The sequence below is a fragment of the Aptenodytes patagonicus genome, chromosome 4 (genome assembly GCF_965638725.1).
Source record: "Aptenodytes patagonicus chromosome 4, bAptPat1.pri.cur, whole genome shotgun sequence".
NCBI lineage: Eukaryota > Metazoa > Chordata > Aves > Sphenisciformes > Spheniscidae > Aptenodytes > Aptenodytes patagonicus.
The window spans coordinates 32,684,330-32,705,790 of record NC_134952.1 but is presented as its reverse complement, the minus strand read 5'-3'; positions in this window follow the sequence as shown (position 1 = coordinate 32,705,790).

Genomic DNA, 21,461 nt, shown 5'->3' with positions numbered 1-21,461 from the left:
TACTCTGTTACTATCATTTTGGTGTGGGGCATTTTTTTTCCCATGCCTGTTTGTCTCTTAAGCCTTTGAAACTGGGGTAACCTTTGAAATGCAGTGGCTGTTCTTAGATAGGAAACCATCCCATAATGTCAAAAGACTAGTAGCTATGTAGAAGGGCATGGAACAGTAGCATAGCATGTAGCTAATATATTTTGGGGAATCCTTCTCTTTTGAAAACAGAAATAATAAAATAGAAGTGAGATGTTCCTGTAGTTGACTACTGCACGCATAGACTAGAATCATAGAATCACTGAAGTTGGAAAAGACCTCTAAGATCATCGAGTCCAACCGTCAACCCAACACCACTGTGCCCACTAAACCATGTCCCTAAGCGCCTCATCTACACGTCTTTTAAATACCTCCAGGGATGGGCACTCAACCACTTCCCTGGGCAGCCTGTGCCAATGTAATGGAGTGTTCCTCTTTCAGTAAAGAAATTTTTCCTCATGTCCAATCTAAACCTCCCCTGGCACAACTTGAGGCCATTTCCTCTCATCCTATCACTAGTTACTTGGGAGAAGAGACCGACACCCACCTGGCTACAACCTCCTTTCAGGGAGTTGTAGAGAGCGATGAGGTCTCCCCTCAGCCTCCTCTTCTCCAGGCTAAACAACCCCAGTTCCCTCAGCCGCTCCTCATAAGACTTGTTCTCCAGACCCCTCACCAGCCTCGTTGCCCTTCTCTGGACACGCTCCAGCACCTCGATGTCCTTCTTGTAGTGAGGGGCCCAAAACTGAACACAGTACTCGAGGTGCAGCCTCACCAGTGTCGAGTACAGGGGCACGATCACTTCCCTACTCCTGCTGGCCACACTATTTCTGATACAGGCCAGGATGCCATTGGCCTTCTTGGCCGCCTGGGCACACTGCCGGCTCATGGTCAGCCGGCTGCCAACCAGCACCCCCAGGTCCTTTTCCACTGGGCAGCTTTCCAGCCACTCTTCCCCAAGCCTGTAGCGATGCATGGGGTTGTTGTGGCCGAAGTGCAGGACCCGGCACTTGGCCTTGTTGAACCTCATACAGTTGGCCTCGGCCCATCGATCCAGCCTGTCCAGGTCCCTCTGCAGAGCCTTCCTACCCTCGAGCAGATCAATACTCCCGCCAAGCTTGGTGTCGTCTGCAAACTTACTAAGGGTGCACTCAGTCCCCTCATCCAGATCATTGATAAAGATATTGAACAAGACCAGCCCCAAAACTGAGCCCTGGGGAACACTGCTCGTGACGGGCCACCAGCTGGATTGAACTCCATTCACCACAACTCTCTGGGCCCAGCCGTCCAGCCAGTTTTTGACCCAGCACAGAGTACACCTGTCTAAGCCGTGAGCCGCCAGCTTCTCTAGGAGAATGCTGTGGGAGATGGTGTCAAAGGCCTTACTGAAGTCCAGGTAGACCACATCCACAGCCTTTCCCTCATCCACTAGGTGGGTCACCTGGTCATAGAAGGAGATCAGGTTGGTCAAGCAGGACCTGCCTCTCATGAACCCGTGCTGGCTGGGCCTGATCCCCTGGCTGTCCCGCTCATGCCTTGTGAGCGCCCTCAAGATGAACCGCTCCATCATCTTCCCCGGCACCGAGGTCAGGCTGACAGGCCTGTAGTTCCCCGGATCCTCCTTCCAGCCCTTCTTGTAGATGGGCGTCACATTGGCAAGCCTCCAGTCGTCCGGGACCTCCCCTGTTAACCAGGACTGCTGATAAATGATGGAGAGTGGCTTGGTGAGCTCCTCCACCAGCTCCCTCAGCACTCTCAGGTGGATCCCATCCAGCCCCATAGACTTGTGAGCATCCAGGTGGCGTAGCAGGTCATTAACTGCTTCCTCTTAGATTATGGGGGGTTCATCCTGCTCGCCGTCCCTGTCTTCCAGCTCCGGGGACCGAGTACCCTGAGGATAACTGGTCTGCCTGTTAAAGACCGAGGCAAAGAAAGCATTGAGTACCTCAGCCTTTTCCTCATCCTTGGTGACAATGTTCCCCCCTGCATCCAATAAAGGATGGAGATTCTCCTTGGCTCTCTTCTTGTCAGTAATATATTTGTAAAAACTTTTTTTGTTGTCTTTAACGACAGCGGCCAGATTGCGTTCTAGCTGGGCTTTTGCCTTTCTCATTTCTTCTCTGCACGACCTAACGAGATCCCTGTACTCTTCTTGAGTAGCCTGCCCCTTCTTCCACAAGTGGTAAACTCTCCTTTTTTTCCTGAGTCCCAGCAAGAGCTCCCCGTTCAGCCAGGCCAGTCGTCTTCCCCACCCGTTCTTCTTATGGCGTACAGGGACAGCCTGCTCCTGTGCCTTTAAGACTTCCTTCTTGAAGAATGTCCAGCCTTCCTGGACCCCTTTGCCCTTCAGGACCGTCTCCCAAGGGACTCTCTCAACCAGCGTCCTGAACAGGCCAAAGTCCACCCTCTGGAAGTCCATGGTTGTGGTTTTTCTGCCCCCCCTCCTTACTTCACCAAGAATGGAGAATTCCACCATTTCATGGTCGCTAAGCCCAAGACGGCCTCCGACCACCACATCTCCCACCAGTCCTTCTCTGTTAGTAAACAGCAGGTCGAGCGAGGCACCTCCCCTGGTAGGTTCACTTACCAGCTGCGTCAGGAAGTTGTCTTCCACACACTCCAGGAACCTCCTAGACTGCTTCCTCTCTGCCGTGTTGTGTTTCCAGCAGACATCCGGGAAGTTGAAGTCCCCCACGAGAACAAGGGCTAGCGATTGAGAGACTTCTGCCAGCCGCTTGTAGAATGCTTCATCCAAGAGCCATAACAGGGAAGGAGGCAGCAGTGGAAAAAAAAAATGGGGCTTGACCAAATTTCTTCCTTCATACTTACTGTCTATACAGCAGGCACCTCCTTCCAGTCTACTATCTTTGTTCCGGCATAAGCTGATTTCATATTGATTAGTTCGAACTCAGAATAATGAAGTATTTCCCTTTTAACTAAATTTTCTTGTGTGATAAAACTATTGATATAGCACGAATAGACACATATGTATCAAGAGACTGTACATGTCTTGAGGTCTAACAATTACAACCAAAGAAAATCTGTTCTTGGCTTGAGATGGAAGGACTTAATTTTCTATTATATATGGATGTATATTCACCAAAAATAATGACTGGGCAAGCTTACAACAAGATTTCAAACTTGTTTTCTTAATGATCATTTGTAAGCTAACGAGCTACTTGCATCCTGAACTTTATGTATGGTTTTGTATTATATAAATTTACAAATCAGTGTACTTTGTCAGATGTAGAAAAAAATGTTATTTAAAGTACACATAAATATACAAACATATTTAGATTTCTAGTTTGTTTTCACAATGCAAACATTAACATAGCAAAGTATGAAGCTATGAATTCAGATACGAATACATATATTTCCATAGAAAATTCTGGGATCAACTTCTGTTATGTATATGACAATGCTGATACATATGTTTATATAAGGTGAGAATCATTCTTTAGTCTTTTGAAATACAAAGATATCTTTGAAATGCAACACTGCTCATGTACCACTTAAGTAAGATGTGTTTTTGAAAGGGTAGTTACGCTATGTATTACAGTCTGTATTGGTGCATGCAGGAGCAATGAGCTGGCTATTCATTATCTATGTAATAATGCATTTAATGTACTTGCAGTGTTTAAGTTTTACCCCTGGTTTTATTTACTTTACATATAGCTTCCCTGTGGTAAAGCTCTGTCAAAAGGCTTCTATTCTAACAGTTTTAGCAATCAGTTTTACAGAACAGGTCTGGATAATTTATCTATAGTGTTAATTCTATTTAGACTCCCCTAATTCTACTGAAAGTTATCCAGCTTTATTTGACCTTATATTCACTTAATTGAGAGCTCTGTTGAAATCAGCAAAAGTCACACAAGTGTAATTATGTATATCTTACTAGAAACTGGTATAAACTAGGGTAATATTTTTCAGCCAGCTCTTTGATATTCTGGCCTTGTGCCCTGACTTTTTACAGTGAAACAGCTTGACCTCAGGCTTATACTGGGAGGTACCAAGGGTATCCTGCCTGACCAGAAGGACTGCTTCTCCAAAAAGGACAAAAGTAATCTTCTGGAGAGTTTCAGAGAGCTTTTGGCATCTAAAAAGAGCAGTAGAAGCCTAGGTGTAAGTAAATGAATCTCAAGCTCCTTTATCCAGAGATTTTCAGTAAACGAACATACTTGCCAGCACAGCTGCTTTGTTCATAAATCTAGTCTGATGTGGCTCTGTGCCTCAACCTTGCTTTCCTATTTTAATTGGGGCTTTTAAAAGGGAAGCCTCCACAAGTACCAGTAATGTAAACATGACTTAAACTCTCCATTCCCTCTATAATAGCTGTTGACAACAGAACAGCCTCGAATGCTGTAGAGGATGTAGATGTGTATAAGATTGAGTTGGCGGTTTGAAGCTATTAAATATAATGCTATAATTTGCTGGATTTCATGCAGTTGCCAGTCATGTTATTTATGAGTTCTATCAAACATACAATTAATGGATTTTAGGTTTGACAGAGCTGTAGTGCAGTATGGGCTTACTCCTGGCACTTCCTTATGCTGACATTTCATTACTCAAGTCTTCCCTCAAAGTTTTTCTGCTGACTCACCTTGGTTCTGGACTTTGATCAGGCTGAGCTGGTGATCCTTTGGACAGGTTGCTGTCAAATGTGATGAAGGCATTTCCCATTTTTAGTTAGGAAATACTCTGGGTAGACTGTCAGCTCTTGCTGCTTCTATTTTCCCTCTCTTTCTTGCTGGGTGGGATTTGAGTGCTCTACCCAGGTTACCACTCACAGGTCAGAGAGGCACTCAGATTGTGATAGGTATTTGTAGACTGAGCTACTAACTAGCATTGATCTACACTTCTGTAGTGCCTTGGGCTGAGAAAGACATATGGCTATCAACTTCTTAAAAATATAAATTAATAAAAATAAAAAAAATCCACAAGTCAAAACCTGATTCCAGCCTTTGTGAATAAGAGTGCAGCTATATTGTTCTTGAACTAGGACAACTAGAGCATGTGCAGACATTGATCAAGATACTGTAAAGCAAACTTCTATAGTTATTTTCTTAAATGCTATCTTATTCTGACAATCTGAGTTGTCCTTGTCGAGGATGAGAAAAGGACTGTGAGGAGAGTAAGAAGAATGATTTTGATTCTTGAAATAAATGAGGAAGAAAAGTAATATACCATTAAGGTACTGGGTGTATCTTTTTTTTATTATTATTCCCTTTGATGTCAAGACACAGATCTGTTACTTTGACACAAGAGAGAAGCATTTTCTTTCTTTCTCATGCCAAGAGTCATCAAGTAAATCTCTGTCAGGTGAATCTAATGTTTGCAGAAAAGCAGTTCCTGTAAGAAGCATCCAATTAGCCTACTTATGTCACTTAATACTCTGTGCTTTAGTGTTCCCTGACTATCGATTAGTTTCTGTACTCTAATTCCTGCTATTAAGATTCACCCGCCATAAGCTTGCTTTGCTATGCATTATTTATCAAGTTTAAGAAGTGTTATAGCAAGTTTTAACTAGGAAACAGGCAAAAATGTTGTCCAAAAAGTTCTTTTAACCTAAACAGCTCACAGACTGAAGAAGAAATGTGAAAAATGCTATTAAAAATAAGGCAACTTTACAGATAGTAGTGTCATGCTGCTTGCTTGCTTTTTTTACCTGTCTGTATAGCCAGCTGTTTCTTTAAATGTTAAGAATGGAACTAAGTTTCTATAGACTTGACTTTGGAAAATTGGAAAAAAACCGCAAAGTATACCAAAGAGAATCTTTGCTCCCAGAAGCGGAATCAAGCAACTAACAGTTAAAGGGGGTCTTACAGATACTTCTATAGTTTGTTGGGCAGAAAGGGCTCTTACAGATGTTTCTATAATTTGTTGTGCAGAATACAATTGGATCCTTTAACCGATGAATGTAAATCACTAATGCAAATCTATTAATTAGTCTATGGTATTATTTGCTAAATAGTAATCATAGTTTTGATAACATACCTGAAATTCTTTTTATAACAAAAAGAAATTTTAAAAACTTTTATTTTTATGAAGGGCATTTGGATTGGGTAAAGGAACAGAGGGATGCAGAATCCATTTGGGGAATACAAGCCTTTACAAGGACATTGGATCAGGCCAGTCACTAATTTTGGAGGGAACCCATGAAAACTGTTTTCAGTGTGTTTTGGAGCTTGTTTAAACTCAGAACTCAACATAATAGAAATGAAAACACAAGGAAGCAAGCGTGGGACTTACATTCTTATGAATATAATGTTACTCTGCTGTGTGAAGGTAAACAGCTGCCTTCTGAAAACAGGGTGGAAGCCTGGGCACAGTCAGTTAAGTGAACCTTTAAGATAAATAAATTGCTGTCTTCATGAATGTGATTTAAAAGTTATCTGAGTATTCAACTAAAAGTGTACAGGATTACTACTGGGCTTGTTGCATCAAGTATCCATTATGTATCAAGTTAAGAGCAAACTAGCTGTGTGAATGTGCGAAAGAAGTTCTTCAGAAGAATAATTTGAATAAATATTTATTCACATTTAGATCAGTGATATGGCTATACATATAAATACGTACATACAACTAGAGACACAAAAAGATGTAACCTGCAGGTATCTGGGTAGAATTCAAGATCTTATGTTAACTATCTAAAGAAAGGGATATTTAAACATTTGACAAAGGAATTCATTCAGGAGGAGCTGTCAAAGCTGTGTTTAAAGTGTAAGTGGTGACTGTATAAAGTTATCCTTCTTAAAGAATAGCCTAATGATTAGAGCATTAAAGAATCTAAACAAGGGGAATAAACAAGAGGAGTTAGACATGCGCACGCCTGCAGGGCTACGACCTTATTGGTATCACGGAGACGTGGTGGGATGGCTCATATGATTGGAGTGTTGGGATGGAGGGATACAGGCTCTTTAGGAAGGACAGGCAGGGGAGACGAGGAGGGGGTGTCTCCCTCTATGTCAATGACCAGCTGGAGTGCATGGAGCTCTGCCTGGGGATGGATGAGGAGCTGACCGAGAGCTTGTGGGTCAGGATTAAAGGGAGGGCAGGGACAGGTGACATTACAGTGGGGGTCTGCTACAGGCCACCTGACCAGGAAGACCAAGTGGATGAGGCCCTCTATAGACAGATAGGAGCAGCCTCACGTACACAAGCCCTGGTCCTCATGGGGGACTTCAACCACCCCGACATGTGTTGAAGAGACAACACGGAAGGGCATAAGCAATCTGGGAGGTTCCTGCAATGCATCGATAATAACTTCCTTCTCCAAGTGGTAGAGGAGCCAACGAGGAGAGGTGCTATGCTGGCCCTTGTTCTCACCAACAAGGAGGGGCTGGTGGGGAATGTGAAGCTCAAGGGCAGCCTGGGCTGCAGTGACCACGAAATGGTGAAGTTCAAGATCCTTAGGGCACCGAGGAGGGCACACAGCAAGCTCACTACCCTGGACTTCAGGAGAGCAGACTTTGGCCTCTTCAGGGATCTGCTTGGTAGAGTGCCACGGGAAAAAGCCCTGGAGGGAAGAGGGGCCCAAGGAAGCTGGTTACTATTCAAGGATCACCTCCTCCAAGCTCAGGAGCGATGCATCCCAACAAAGAGGAAGTCAGGCAAAACCACCAGGAGGCCTGCATGGATGAACAAGGAGCTCCTGGACAAACTCAAACACAAAAAGGAAGCCTACAGAGGGTGGAAGCAAGGACAGGTAGCCTGGGAGGAACACAGAGGAACTGTCCACGCAGCCAGGGATCGGGTTAGGAAAGCTAAAGCCCTGATAGAATTAAATCTGGCCAGGGACATCAAGGGCAACAAGAAAAGATTCTGTAGGTACGTTGGGGATAAAAGGAAGGTGAGGGAAAATGTGGGCCCTCTCCAGAATTAAATGGGAGACATGGTTCCCCAGGACACGGAGAAGGCGTAGGTACTCAGTGACTTTTTTGCCTCAGTCTTCACCAGCAAGTGCTCGAGCCTCACCGCCCAAGCCACAGAAGGCAAAGGAGGGGACTGGGAGAATGAAGAGCTGCCCACTGTGGGAGAACATCAGGTTTGAGACCATCTAAGGCATCTGAAGGTGCACAAGTCCATGGGACCCGAGGAGATCCATCCGTGGGTCCTGAAGGAACTGGCCAATGAAGTTGCTAAGCCACTATCCATCGTATCTGAGAAGTCGTGGCAGTCCGGTGAAGTTCCCACTGACTGGAAAAGGGGAAACATAACCCCCATTTTTAAAAAGGGGGAAAAGGAGGACCCGGGGAACTACAGGCCAGTCAGTCTCACCTCTGTGCCTGGGAAGATCATGGAACAGATCCTCCTGGAAGCTATGCTAAGGCACATGGAGGACAGGGAGGTGATTCGAGACAGCCAGCATGGCTTCACCAAGGGCAAGTCCTGCCTGACCAACCTAGTGGCCTTCTATGATGGAGGGACTGCATCAGTGGACACGGGAAGGGCTACAGATGTCGTCTATCTGGACCTCTGTAAGGCCTTTGACACGGTCCCCCACAACATCCTTCTCTCTAAACTGGAGAGGTATGGATTTGATGGGTGGACTGTCCGGTGGGTGAGGAATTGTTTAGATGGTTGCATCCAGAGGGTAGTGGTCAATGGCTCAATGTCCAGATGGAGATTGGTGATGAGTGGCGTCCCGCAGGGGTCCTTATTGGGGCTGTTGGTATTGTTTCATATCTTCATCAATGCCATAGACAGTGGGATCGAGTGCACCCTCAGCAAGTTTGCAGATGACACCAAGCTGAGTGGTGCCGTCAACACACCAGAGGGACGGGATGCCATCCAGAGGGACCTGGACAAGCTCGAGAAGTGGGCCTGTGTGAACCTCATGAGGTTTAACAAGGCCAAGTGCAAGGTCCTGCACCCGGGTCAGGGCAACCCCCAGTATCAATCCAGGCTGGGGGATGAAGGGATTGAGAGCAGCCCTGCCGAGAAGGACTTGGGGGTACTGGTGGGTGAGAAGCTGGACATGAGCCAGCAATGTGCACTCACAGCCCAGAAGGCCAGTCGTGTCCTGGGCTGCATCAAAAGAAGCGTGGCCAGCACGTCGAGGGAGGGGATTCTGCCCCTCTACTCTGCTCTGGCGAGACCCCACCTGGAGTACTGTGTCCAGCTCTGGAGCCCTCAGCATAAGAAAGACACGGACCTGTTGGAGTGGGTCTAGAAGAGGGCCACAAAAGTGATGAGGGGGATGGAACAGCTTTCCTATGAGGAAAGGCTGAGAGAATTGGGGTTGTTCAGCCTGGAGAAGAGAAGGCTTTGGGGAGACCTTATTGCAGCCTATCAGTACTTAAAGGGGGCTTATAAGAAAGATGGCGGCAGACTTTTGAGCAGGGCCTGTTGCGACAGGACAAGGGGGAATGGCTTTAAACTAAAGGGGGGTAGATTTAGACTAGATATAAGGAAGAAATGTTTTACGCTGAGGGTGGTGAGGCACTGGCACAGGTTGCCCAGAGAGGTGGTGGATGCCCCATCCCTGGAAACATTCCAGGTCAGGTTGGACGGGGCTCTGAGCAACCTGATCCAGTTGAAGATGTCCCTGCTTATTGCAGGGGGGTTGGACTAGGTGACCCTTAGAGGTCCCTTCCAACCCAAACTATTCTGTGATTCTGTGAATCGGATATTTTTGTTGTGTTCCATTCTCTGTCTCATTTCAGGCAGAAGAATATTATATATCTACAAGAGTTATAGCTCTTAGTACCCTCAGTACTTACATTTTTTCACGAGTTACATGGCTGTTCATTCTGTTGATCAGGGACACTTTTGAAGGTTTAACCTCAACCCATATATTCTTAGTGTTCAAATCATCAAAAAGGAAGGGGTCTGAGCTGAAGGTACTGTGGGAAGCTGGACCCACGGTAGCTCTAATTTTAATATATCTGCCTTGACTGAAAAATATTTTTGTCATTCAGAATATCTGGCATTTGGGATTTGAGGAAGAATATGCGATTTGGAGAAAGTGAATAAAGTTTTCTGGTCATTAGTTAAACTTTAAACTCATATAGGAATATCTTAGAGCTGATGTAATGCATGAGTTGAGGGAAATTATAAATTGCTGGAGGATATTGTCATAGACTTATCCACAGTTGTGGTTTAGGAATACATCTAATGTTGACTTTGTAAAGCCAGTTGGTTTCTATGAGTCACTTTTAAGGCACTTCATAATCATATAAATGTGAATTTGATTTTTATTGACTGACTTCTCTGCTTTCTTTAGCAAATAAGTTCTTTACTATTACAGATGATGATATAATATGTAGCCCCAAAACATCTCATTTTGAAATTATAAAATTAGAAAGGTTGGGTTTCTATATATTTGATAGTCAAATACCCTCCAAATGAAGTAAGACACAATGAAGATATACAGTCACACCTTTAAACCAATCAAGGAATTAAAAGGTTCGTGTTGTTTCATTTACAAAGATGCAAGTATGTTTTGTGCAGAAACCCACCTTAGTCTACTTCTGCCATGAAACATCTGCTTTAAGGGTATGTGAAGCTTCTCTAAATATAGTATTTAATGCTTCAGATGTTCAAAATCCAAAGCGTTTAAAGATTTAGGTATAATCATGGAGCACAAATGAAATCAAACCGGTGATGCCTGGAAATGAAAGGCTTTGTGCTTCCCCTGTGTCCTGCAGTGCACCCTGTGAATCATTCACTTTCCAAGCATTAACCTAAGATTTTTTTCCTGAAAAATGTTACTATGTTTTTATTTGTTTTAAACTAAAACAGCAGAAACACACTTTGTTTTCCCTGCAACACTGCCATAACTAATGCTAATGCTAGAATTAAAATGGGAGGAGGGACTCTGTGCCTGGGCTGGACTCTGTCAGTCCTACTGGCCGAACCTATTTTATTTCCGAGGTATACCTAAAATTCCTCCCATAACCCCCAAACCTATCATAGTAGGTGACTGTGATACATACAGGGGATATAAGGGACCAAATTCTGCTTTCTCTTGTCAGCTCCATAAGACCTCATACAGCAGGATGTTTCTGTCTCTGTTTATAACTGACCGCCTTAAAATTCTGAAATTCTAAGCTTATTTTCTCCATGGGACATCTAAATAACCCTGTAGCCCCAATGGTGAGGAGGGCTTTTCTGGTTCAGCACTGGAGAGAAAATCCTTTGCTTTTCAAAGGATTGCACCCTCATGTGCAATGTTCAACACTGTTCTGGATGCAGAAGGGTTAAGCAGCATGCCTGGGAAGATGGTAAGTGTTGGTTTCAATGCTGTTTCCAATTAGGTTTGATAAAGAATTGTATACAAGAGCAACAGTCAAGGGCAATGGGGAGCTGCTTTAGAAGAAAGAACAGATGGTGAAGACAGATTTATGCTCCAGGTGATTGGTATAATAAGCTAGAGGAAATAATACAAGAGAAAGCAAAGCATTTTAAACAATGTTCCATGCATATTTTCTCGGTGCTTTTTATGCGTGGGCTGCATTATTCTGTGAAACATCTGACATGCTGCAGTTCTGAATGTACCTGCACCCGTCCTGGGAGAGAAGCTGTGGCTGACCCGAGTCACTTAAGCATTAGCACATGTTATATACCGAAATAAGGAATGCATTTCTTACCCTATTAGTGCTTTCCTATTTGTATGGAACTTAGAGGCCAACTTGAAAATTCAAGGAAATTTTTTTTTAAAGATATTTTGCATCTTCTTCTCTCCTTCTAAGGTTCCCCCAAAATACATGGAACCAATTATACCAAAAGTATTTTAAATTTATTTCCCAAAGCTGATAAGAATTACTTACCTGGTTGAAAGCCTACTTCTCCCTGCCCTTGGCTTTGAGGATTCCTACCTTCTATTCCTGGTGCGCTGAAAGGTATTCCTACCATCTACCTCTGCTCTGCTAAAAACCGTCCAATAGAGCAGGATAGATACAAGGGGACAACGGGGATGTCCTAATTAGCAATGAGCTAAAGACTGTGGGTTAGACATTGTCCACGCAGTTGTCTTTTTACTATGTACTTATGGTTGTGTCCTCATGACATGTCCTTCATATTAAGTGTTCAGCATCATCTGAGCAATCTCGTGCTTCTTTGTCTTATTGCAGGACTAGGGCTGTGGTGTTGCTGCACTTTGGGATGATCATAAAAGCTAGCCAGACCTGACTACAGCCTCCAGCCTCTGCAGTCACACTCAAACTCCCATGGTTCCTCTCTCACCAGCCCATTAGTCATCTCCTTTGTGAAAGCCTGCACACCATTTTCAATAAATAAATAAAGAATATATTTTTATATATGTATAAAGGATAAAGGAATAATATGCATTTGATGACTGTAAATACACTGCTTGAAGATGTATTTCACAGCTTGCTACCCTCTGGCATCAGCACTGCAAACTAAAGTCCTGCTAGGGAATTCCGCATCAGTTTTAACGGTATTGTAGGCTATTAATCTACCATTGGAGAAGAGTCCAATGATATAGACCACTTGCTTTGGGAGGATTTTTTTTTTTTAATGCTTTAGAGTCTTTTTTTCTGAGCTCATGAGACAAACAGATAGGTAGGAAGTTGCTGTGCCACATTACTGAAGTGACCAGCAGCAACTGCAAAAATTCAGGATAGCAAAATATCCTTTGCTGAAGGTCTGCACAGAGCTCATCTTAGAATTGCAGAGCAACATGAAATCTTCCCAAGAAATTCAGAAGCATGCATCTCTCCGTGTACGGAGGGTCACTCAATCTGATGGCAAACAGTGTCAAAATTTTTAGGGCAGAGATCTCCTGAGGCAGTAGATATGTGACTTTTAAGACAGTACTGCCATCACGTGACTTATCAGTCCTCAATCTGGTTTTAGTAACCTGTGCTACTTTTAACAGAGGAAAAACCAAGATATTAAAACTTCTTAAACATGAATAGTACTGTGATTCCTCCTTGTTTAGGATGACAGTAGGCAGTCTTCCAGGATAACACGCTAAAGAAAAATAAGGAATTTATTCACTACCCCCCATCAGCAGGCAGAAGTTTAGCCACTTCCTGTAAAGCAGGGCTTCAGCATGCATAACAGTTACTTTGGAAGACAAATGCCATAACCATGAATGTCCCCCCCTTCCTCCTCCTTTCCCTGAGTTTTTATTTCTGAGCATGATGCCATGTGGTACGGAATATCCCTTTGGCCAGTTTGAGTCAGCTGTCCGCTCCCAACTTCTTGCAAACCCCCAGCCTACTCACTGCGGGGGCAGAGCAGGGAGAAAAAAGAGAAAACCTCAACGCTGTGCAATCACTGCTCAGCAACAGCCAAAACATTGGTGTGTTATCAACACAGTTTTAGTTACAAATCCAAAACACAACACCACATGGGATGCTGTGAAAAAACTTAACTCCATCCCAGTAAAACACAGTACAGGGGTTTTATTTGGGTTTTTGTCTTTTTTTTTCCCCCCTCTTTTTTATTTCACTTTGGGAATACAGGTAGTTGGGATACCATGGAGTAATGCTGTTGAGCAGAAGGGCTCACAGAGGCTACAGGGTTTCCTAATGTCAAATGGACAGGGAGTTCTCTGTTTTTTTATGTGCAGGAGGCAGTAGTGGTTATGATGAATGGCTACCCCTTGACAGTGTAATTCTCTAACATTTGCCTATGTGAAGCTGCTGTACTACACCAAATAAAGATCTAAACCATGCTAGAGAGTGAACTACTTAGGTGTGGATTCTATGTAAGGCAAGAAAATAGTCACCATTGATTTAAGTTTTCTCTTCATCCTTAGGATGTCACGTAGCCATTTCCCAGTGGTGCAAGAGACTAAAAGCAATATGTTGCTTTCCATGTGCTTTTTGATCTTTGATATACTAAATTACGTACAGGCTGAGTTCTGACTGTCTCTCATAGGTTACCGGTATAGCACAGGTCAGTTTGTCTGCAACTCCCAATAGCTCCTCAGCAAGAATTTTGAGGAAGGGCAAACAGGGACTGGATAGGCAAACTCAGAGAAATATCTGAAATATTTCAGAATATTTTGAAATATCAGAAAAGAAATATCACTAGTTCAACATGACTTGAAGATAGAAGTCTTCAAGAGCTGATTACAAGATACTTGATGATTTGTGAAGACACATTGAAGGCTGATCAGAGTTTCACAATCTACCGCTGTTTTCTAGGTTTTAGGAAGGGCGTCATAGTCTGTTTTGGAATAATTTAAAGAAAACTTCATCCCATAATATGCTCATTATTCTTTATGCACCTAAGCATCTGAATTTATATCCCTTACGAAATGTATGAAGTCACAACAGTGAAATCGGAGAGCAATAGGTGAACTGCGTTATTTGGGCCATTTGGAGTTTAGTGCAATCAGGCCTTACTGTTGTAAGCATATTTCTTAGAGTTTTATTAGTAATGTAATGCAAGTTCTATACTTAGGGAGAATATCTGAAATGTTGCAATTAAAACACGCAGAGAAAATACTATTTAGAGAGATTCTACGCTGTGCCTTTGGTGTATTATAAGACATTAATCTCCAATCCCACTTCATAGAATTGGTCTGCACAAAGAGGATCTTGTGGTTGTCAGTTTGAGTAGATGCAACAAAAAGATAGTGCCAACAGTGATCTGCTTGATGATAGAAAAAAGGATGGGTAGAATGTACAACATGGTAGTAAATTAATATTCTGAAGTTGGTCAGTTTGAGAAAGTGTGAGAGCAGCAGTGAGTTGCTGTAGAAGAAATGACAGGAAAACAGGTAAGGAAAGATGAGAGCGCTTTATGAAGCTGTTGCTCGGTTTCAGGCAGAGAACTTCTTAGTGTGCACAGGGAGAACATGATTCCATATAAATCCTACAATCTAGTTGCTATTTTTTCCACTTTTACCACGTGGAATCTACTGTGGTATTTTTCAGAGTATAATCTGGAAAAATAAATGAGAAGCATTCACTTAGCAGAAGACCACTTACTTATAATAAAGTCTATTAAATCAAAAGATAAATAGCTACCAGCTGACACATCCAAGGAAGTGGGTAGTCATGTCTACTTTGGGCTCTATGGTACAGCCTCTTGCATAGCAGAGAAGTCTTGGCCCTTAGTCAGTTTTTTCTTTTCAGAGTCAGCAGAAGCTGTCTTCATCTTTTCTTCCTTTGCCTAAATTGGTCATATCTGCCCAAACCTCAACCTGCAGTGTGTCTTGCAGCAAAATCTTCTTAATGTGGGTGGATTGTGTGAACGTTTTTAAGGCTAGATTCTCATCCTTGTTCAAATCATTGCTTTTGATTTGGCAATAAATTATATCCTGGTTATGACCCCATCCTTTTAGCAGTTCTCTCAAATCTATTATGGTTGTTCTGTTTCATTTCAGGAGCTTACTGAATCTGACTGTTCTTAGACTGTGTGGAAATTTATCTGCAGTTAAGGTTACAAAGTCCAGTTGCAGAGTAATCTGAAGCCTAATGTTTGCTTTCAGAGCAGGTACCCCTCATAGTCTAGTCTTGGCTGTAGACCAACGTGTAAAGAGGCAGGTGGCATCTGATTATTATGATTCCCAAAGAGTAGAGACTACACTGGTACACAGATTAATCCACTCCACAGGGATGTAAAGAACTATTAGATGACAGCTGCAGGGTGCACAAACATCAGTACCCACCAATTTCATATGCTATAAGCTTCCTCCACTTTCAGACATAGAATAGACCTGTTAATGGATATTAGACTGTGTTATATCTGAACTGAGAGTAATCTGGGTTGCACACACCCAACTATTTATATCTTCATGTAAATTTAAAATAATTAAAATATATTTACATTGGTTTTCCTGTGTGATTTCATATATGCCTGTGGGATGTAGTGGCAGAGCAGCGGAAGTGTTACGCAGTACACATGGAGAATCAGTTTGAGCTTTCTGCTGATCTCAAGAAAACTGAGCTTCAAATGCCAGCTGCATCATTGCAATACTGTTGAGTGTGATATGTCATACTGATGGGCTATCTATGTTCGGGATGATTCTTTAGTATTTTGGTTGTTTTCTTTTTTTTAATTATATATTGTAGATGTCTCCCTTTCTGTTCCGGGATTCCATCTTTCTTGAGTTCCTCAGCCTCCTTAATAAATTAATGATGACTCATCAATACTTAATTCATTTTGGAATAGTCCCCTTATGTTATGCTTTCTTAGCTTTTTGTAGCTAATATTTTTAGATCTCTACATTACTCATGCATTTGTCAGGTAGCAAAGATACATGCTTAGCTCTAATTTTCTCTTGACATTTCCAGTCTCCTTTGCAATTTTTGCCTTATTTTCTCTAAATTCCCTTCAATTTGCTAGCAATCTTTTGACAACAATGCACTAAAATAGTTCCGCTCTCCACTATTTTGGCTGTATGACTTTGAGAAGGGTTATTGTGCTGTTTTTAGCTGGGATAGAGTTAATTTTTCTTCGTAGTAGCTAGTATGGGGCAGTTATCAAGAGTAAGCTATGCAGGAACATGCTTAAAATCCAATAGGGGTTTTTTTTTTTGGTGGTTTCCATTTTTTCCATACTGACCACATGGGACTCTGACCAGCCAGACTGAAGTATATTTGAAGCAGCTAGAAAATGTCTATATCTTAGTCATACTGACTGGCCACCCACAAATCCTCAACAAAATTCTTTAAACTTCATCCACCGTTTTTATTGTCTTGGGTCCAATAAATGGAATGATATTAGTCACAGATGTATGTGCTAATTCATAGTGAGTGTGGGTACTGTCCACACTTTGCTTGTACATGAGCTTTTCGGATTTCCATAGTCCAAATGTGGAGGGGGAGAGGGGGGATACATATATAAGTTCACTTGTGAGTGAGCTCATAATCCAGTATTTTTTGATGATGTGCTTTGGAAAGAAGCAGTTATATTTAGGTATATTTAACTTTTTGTGAGCATACAGACAAATATTTGCTATAGCTCTATTTCACCTTTCACATACTATAGTATATTAAACCACAAAACCACACTGGCATAGTTAGAGGGTGGATATTTAATATTATGGTCTTCTTGGAATACATGTGTTTGGGGAGGCATGGGGGGGGGGGGCAGTTCTGTGTGTGGTTTTTTGTTTTGTATGTTTTGTTGTTTTTTTTTTCCTGCAACTGTGCATGTCTGGTAGTAACTACTTTTCCTCATTAAAATATTGTTGCTGGTCACACACCACAACTCAGATGTTCAATTGCAATGGAAAAAATTACAAAATGGCATCCTAATGTTATGGTGGCTTTAAAAGTGGCAATGCATCAAAACATTTTCTCATTCAACATAGGAGCTTAATGCAAAAAATTTAAAATACACCATTCTGTGATTATTTGCAAAAATATTCAATGTGAATATTATTCATATTGAATTCTTACAAGCTGAAAAAATAGCAGGATTCAGTACCAGTAACCTACATTACTGGTACTCATTTGGTACTAATTAGTACATCTTAGTAATCTGTATTTGAGTTGCCCCAGGGCTTGCTTCAGTTAGGAAACAAGGATGGAACCAAGTATTTCTTTGTTACGTTGCTGTTGCTTTGCAATTTGTGTCTTTGGCTCCCATTTCTTGAGTTAAGTGTCATTGATTAACAGGGGAATCCAAGAGAGAAGACAAGCTTATATTTAGTAAGAGAGACCCTTTTTTGCCAGCAATCTTTCCTGAAAAACTCTTGCTTTCATCTCAGGAACAAACACTATTAGCAACAGTTCTCTCGGTTTTGTTTTTGCATCATTTACAACTTTCATTCTTGTGACAACTTGTATTGTTTCTGCTGCTTTCTTCTGGCACACTCACTCTCATCAAATAATTTCCTCATCAAACTCTCGTGCCCCCTTAAAATGCAGCAGTATCTATGGACACTGTCCAAGTGTTCGCTTAGGATCAGTCACAGACTCCTGCTGTCACAGATCTTAGCAAAACTTACTCCCTTTGCCAGGAAACTCATCAAATACTAAACTCTAACTCAGGAGGCAGAGATACAGAAGCTTGTTCCATATATTGTGCCCGTCTGCTATATATATTGTTTTTGTGTAATAAAAAACATAGGTCATGGAGGTAAGTTTGTAAAGACACATAAATCTGGAGTAAATTTAACTGCACATGCCCTTTTATATTTCCATTAATAACTAATTTATGTCCCTGAGTGGCACAAAAACATACTGCCCACAGACAATTTCAGTTAGATAAGGAAAATATATGAAACTTCTGTAGTATATCTTCAATGTCATTAAACTTTATAATAGGAAAATATTTCGTTTGAAATTAATTAGGACTGAATCATTGCTAATAGCATAGGAGGCTACAGGCTTGTTGTTTTTACCTCTCTAAAAGCTCCAGTAATACAAGAAACTATGAAGTTAGACGTGTCACTGAATATTGTGCTATCACTGAACTCTGTAGATTTTGTTTATCTCTGAAACTGGTAATAGTATCTTACTCTCTAAACTAACTTACATTCCTAACCTTGTATTTTGAACAATACTGAAGGCTTTGTGCAAATGTTATGAAAGTATATTTTAAGATATGACACGTGCAAGCTATGTGTTAAAGTGCATAATATGTATTACATTTCCATTGTTGCATTGTAATCTTTTGACTAAACACCTTTTGAAAGTTCTGTAGTTTCATTCATATTAAATGTTACCCAGTTCCATCATCTTTGCTGCATATATGTGCTGAACTGGCAAATAATTACCAGAAAAATTCAAAACATCATTGCCAATGTATGATTGATGTCACTGAATTGCTCTAAATTAGAGCATCTTTTGCCATGCACAAGAGATCTTGTAAGAAGGGTATTTATGAATTAACAGTGTAAAGGAATGATTTTTTTTTTTCAATAATAGCAGGTAGTAGGTGCTAAGGGCGTATGCATTAGTGTGTGGTGGTCATGCTTTTGATGAGAAACCTCGTGATCCTCTGCACAGCTACTTACCTACTCTCTTGCGTCTTAACAGTATTTCTCCATTAAAACTGAGCCAGCTATACTATACCAAACTAGGCATTGAATCATAGCCGAAAGCCCAAGTTTACACTTCATATGATTAATTAAAAAAAAAAAAAAGCCCTGGGAATCTGAATTTATTATGGGGTATAATCCAACATAGCTCAACATACTCCATGGGCATCTGTTAAGTTTGTTGGGTGCTTACAGCACTCAGCCTTTAGGATGTGTGAATGTTGCACACTGTGTACCAATATGCATTTTGGAGCTTGGAATAAATCAGTAATTCCAAAGCATAGCTGTATTGGATTGGTAAAAAGTTATGGTGAGGTGAAGTAGGTCTGGTATCTGTTGCCACTAATTATGGTCTGACATGTTTAGACTTTGCTTCTCCTCTCTTTCCTCCATCTAAGTTTGCAGCATAAAGGAAACAGTAGAAAATAATAACTAGAAGAAACTGTAATCTCATACTCATCTGATAGGTGATTGACCCCATGCCATATACTCTACAGCGTGTTCCATTAATCCTTGGAGAGCCTGCAAAAAGCAAAGCTTCTGTCCCTGCCCCTTCATTTCTAATCAATCTTGAAGATTTGAGAAGCTTCCTTACTGTTCCTATACTATTCCCTTGTTCTGCTTAATCTTTACGCTGACTCAGCTTCTTCCTTTTAGTCAGGCTGCAAAAGTCAAGTCGCTGATGGAGAATGAAGATCTCCGTCTGTTCTGGACTCACATGGCCTGTGTATGCAGGTTGGACAGCAAGAAGAGATAACCTACAAAGGGTCCTTCAACAGCCTGCCGTGATCCTTCTGATAGGTAGGAGAGGTTAAGAGGTTCTTTGAACTGGATAAAGGAAGCAAGTTGTGAAGTATTTCATTAATAAACTAATTCTCTGAAGAAGTAGAGACTTAATCTTCTAGATTGTGAATAGTGGTACCTGGAACCTACAAAGAAAGAGAGATCAAGGTGGGAAAGAAACCTTTCAGGATGGAAGCTCTCCCAAAAAAATTGCCATTTTTCAAGGGAGAGTATTGGGAGTTCATTTAGTTCATTATATCTGTCAGGCTGAATCTCCAAATCTTCCAGAAGTTTCCCATTATAAAGAAGCTTTATACGTGCTGAATTCCACTTTGAATTCTGCTGGAATGGGGAAATTCTACTGCAGTGCGAGTAAAATCCATTGAGCTGAGAAACTGTTTGGACTCGAACACTGAGCTTGTAACAAATCAGTTGCTCTCAAGATTTTTCGTCCTGCAGACCAGCTCATTTTTCTAGTGGTCTCAGACCACATATGATATATGAGTGTTTCCATCTGTTTATGAGGTTAAATTTCTGAACTGTAAGTAAGTGTACAAAGATAAATTCAGTTATGCATGTTGTTAACTGAATAGGTCTACTTAACAGAGAAAAAAGTTTTTGAAACTTTTATTTTCTTGAGTTGTAGTCACTGTAAATCACTTACTGCATTAATTTGTAACTGTGACATAAATCAATTACAGTATAAAACTGCATTCCTCTTTCTAGGTTTTAATAATATCTGTCCTGTCCTCAGAAACAACAATGGAATTACACCTGTCTGAGGAGAGTCATCCAGGTATCATGGTCCTTGATGACAGTTGCTAAACTGACTCTTAACAGGGTTTCTCTCTTACTGAGGAACATAGCTTAAAGTCCTAAGATTCACAGATCTTAGGATTTGTGTTATTTGGAATGCTTACCTCTCAGAAAATTAAAGAATTACAGATTTGTCAGTTTTCTCTGAATTACTTAACATAAAAACATAAAAAACACATTTATCCCAATGATTTAAGGAGTTGAGCTTTGATTATAAAATTGGAGTCAGTGACAAAGGGAAATGTAAAACATTAAATATAGGCTGCATTTAACAAGGCTGTTACTGAGACGCTGCAATATTTCAAATGGTACAGTTTCAGTTTAGTTACTGAGATGCTGCAATATTTCAAATGGTACAGTTTCAGTTTAGTTACTGAGATGCTGCAATATTTCAAATGGTACAGTTTCAGTTTAGTTGGAGTGGACCTTATTTTGGACCATGATACCTTCTTTTCAGAAGGAAATTGTCTGTCTTTCCTTCATGTGCCATTCTTAAGTACTTTTTCTAGTTGCTCTCCATTAGGAACCCTGCTTCAGTAACAGAGCTCTGTGTCAGACTTGGCTGTAATGATTTGCAGATCTTCCCTTCAGTCCTTTGGAATTAGGATTTTCTTCCCTTGATCCTTGAAGTTCAGCTAGAAAGCATGGGAATATAGGAAGTATACCCAAGAAGGTAGCGCTGACTAAAGTGAACAGTTATTATCACCCTTTCAGGTTGATAAAACGCATATCTCATTTGCAAGACCAATTACTTTATAAATCACATCAAGAATTACATCAATTATATACAAACATATATTTAGCATTTCTAGCTCTAGACTGCAGTTAATCCAATCATACAGACAATATATTCAGCATTTTTCTGTTTTCCTCTGTTTTTCCTTTTTACTCTTCTTCAAGTTTTACAGTTTTGTGGTGTAAT